The 2,856-nt window shown below is 44.1% G+C and overlaps 1 pseudogene; it reads left to right on the top strand.

Annotated features, from left to right (window-relative positions):
* Window positions 1–1,826: 1,826 nt before the first annotated feature.
* Window positions 1,827–2,280, top strand: LOC103260534 (annotated as a pseudogene).
* Window positions 2,281–2,856: the final 576 nt, after the last annotated feature.

The following is a 2,856-nucleotide window of genomic DNA, read 5'->3' as shown; positions in this document are numbered from 1 at the left end:
TCAAGAGTACGTGTGCATGTTTGTTATGTGGACATATTATGACCCATTCTCCAGACAGGAACATTGTGTACAATAGGTAATTTCTGAACACTAATCCCCTCTGGTCACTTTTGGGGGGGCGTTGGACACTCTCGTCACCCAGACTGGAGTGCAGTGGCCACTGCAGCTTCATCCTGGCAGGGCTTAGGCGATCCTTCCGCCTCAGCCTTCTAAGTAACTAGAACTACAGGCGCATGCCACCACACCCTGCTAGTTTTTTGTGATCTATTGTAGAGACAAAGTCTCATCAAAGTTGCCCAGGCTGTTATCGAACCTCCAGGCTCAGGCAATCTTCTCGCCTCGGCCTCCCAAAGTGCTGAGATTACAGGCTGAGTCACTGCGCCTGACCCAGGTCACTTTTAAAGAAGGAAAAAAAAATTTAAACTGATTTCAGCCTCCCCTTAAAGAAACAGAATTCATCTAAAAATGTCTGAGGGAAAATATTAAAATATTATAAAACAGCCGGGTTTGGTGGCTCAGCCTGTAATCCTGCGCCTTTGGGAGACTGAGATGAGTGGATTGCCTGAGCCCGCGGGTTCGAGACCCACCTGAGCAGCGAGACCTCATCTCTACAATAAATCAAAAATCAGCTGGGCGTGGTAGTGCATGCCTGTAATTCCGGCTACTTGGAAGGCTGAGGCGGAAGGATCACCGGAACCCAGCAGGTCGAGGCTGCCGTGGCCGGGAGTGGCCACTACACTCTAGTCTGGGTGACAGAGTGAGACTCCAACTCAAAAAAATATATATATATTATAAAACATTAAAAATATTATACCCTCTGGGCTCCATGGCTCAGCCTGTAATCTCAGCACTTTGGGAGTCTGAGGCAAGTGGATTGCCTGAGCCCACAGGTTCGAGACCAGCCTAGGCATCTTGGTGAGACCTCGTCTCTACAATAAATAAAAAATTAGCTGGGCGTGGTAGCGCCACCTGTAGTTCCAGCTACTTGGATGGCTGAGGCAGAAGGATCACTGGTGCCCAGCAGGTTGACGCTGGGTTGACTGTGAGCCTGCCACTGCACTCCAGCCTGGGTGATGGAGAGAGTGAAACTCCATCTTTCTCTCTCTCTCTCTCTACTTGAAGTCTCGCTGCCCAGGCAGGTCTCGAATTCTCTATATACATATATATATATTATACCCAGTCAAGCTGACATAGAAACAATAGACAGATACCCCTAAACATCAATAATTCAGAAACTATAGTCACCATGAGCCCTTCTTTAAGAAAAAAAAAGTAGTGATGATTAAATCTAGCCAGTAGATGACCAAGAACTCTGAAATAGAGAAGCCACACAGAAGAAGAAATGGTAGTCTTTCTTCTTTTCCTTCCTCTTTCCTTCCTTCCTTCCTTCCTTCCCTTTTTCCTTGTTTTAGTTTTAGAAGGATATTTTAGGAACTAACATCTCTTACAGCGAAGAAACATTTATCTTTAGTTTAGCAATTTCTTTGGTTTCACTTTCTTGCTTAATTTACCTAAAATTAAAGACTTTAGATTTCATTAGTGCCCGTGGTAGCGTGCATTCATTTTCCTAACTCTTCAATCCTCTCTGCATCATGCTTATACCTTTATAGTTTTTACTAGAGGCAGGATATTCTTCCCCACCTCATTGGTGTTGGGTTGGTTATGAAATAGGTCAGGGACCCATCAGAGAAGCACATGCCTGGCAGAGATTGGCAATTTTTCTCCAGTGCCAGATAATAAATATTTTAGGTGCCGCCATCTCCTGCAGTGTCGCCCGCTACTCTTCCCACTGTCGGAACCGGGACCAGAGCATGCCCCCGCCCGTCATGCCAATGAAGGCTGTGTGCGTGTTGAAGGGCGATGGCCCAGTGCAGGGCACCATCCACTTCGAGCAGAAGGAAAATGGGCCAGTTGCGGTATCGGGATGCATTACAGGACTGACTGAGAGCCAGCATGGATTCCATGTTCACCAGTTTGGAAATAACACACAAGGCTGTAGCAGTACAGGTCCACACTTTAATCCTCTATCCAAAAAACGTGGTGGGCCACAGGACCAGGAAGGGCATGTTAGAGACCTGGGCAATGTGACCGCTGGCAAAAATGGCTGATGTGTTGACTGAAGAGTCTCTGATTTCACTCTTTGGAGACTATTCCGTCATTGGTCTCACAATGGTGGTCCATGAAAAAAAAGATGACTTCAAAGGTGGAAATGAAGAAAATACAAAGACTGGAAATGGTGGAAGTCATTTGGCTTGTAGTGTCCTTGGGATCACTCAATAAACATTCCGTAACTAATCTGTTAATCCTGCTGGCTGTAGAAAGGTAACTTGATAAACACTAAACACTGTCATGTTACAAGTATAATTGTGTGGCTTTTTAAAAATTGCTTTAAGTACATGTAATGATAACTGATTTATGGTCACTTGGAAGCTTTGTATAGTTTTATAAAACTCATACTAGTTAAAATGTCTGTTTCAATGAATAAATAAATACATACATACATATTTTAGGCTTTGAGAGTCATAATGATCTCTTCCTACCTACTCAACTCAGTCATTAAGCAGCCATACATAAATGAATGGATATGGCTGTGTTCCAATAAAACTTTATTTACAAAAACAGGTGGCAGGTTGGATTTGTCCCATGAGCCATAGTTTGCCAACTTTTGAGTTAATATGCAAGAGATTTACAATCAGAGTTAGATCTTACATTTGGGGAAGTGAAGGTCAAGGAAGGAAGCTAGAAGATCATAGATAAGTCATCGCTGGTCATTCTGAAACCCAAGCACATCCAACCGCCAAATCTGAATTGCAAAGGGAAGGTTCATGGGGATGTCCATGGGGAGCCATGCCTCAA

This window comes from Carlito syrichta, unplaced genomic scaffold (genome assembly GCF_000164805.1).
Source record: "Carlito syrichta isolate Samal-C Ts95f unplaced genomic scaffold, Tarsius_syrichta-2.0.1 Scaffold303235, whole genome shotgun sequence".
Classification (NCBI taxonomy): Eukaryota; Metazoa; Chordata; class Mammalia; order Primates; family Tarsiidae; genus Carlito; species Carlito syrichta.
The sequence above is the reverse complement of the archived record's forward strand: the minus strand, read 5'-3'. Positions and strand labels throughout refer to the sequence as shown.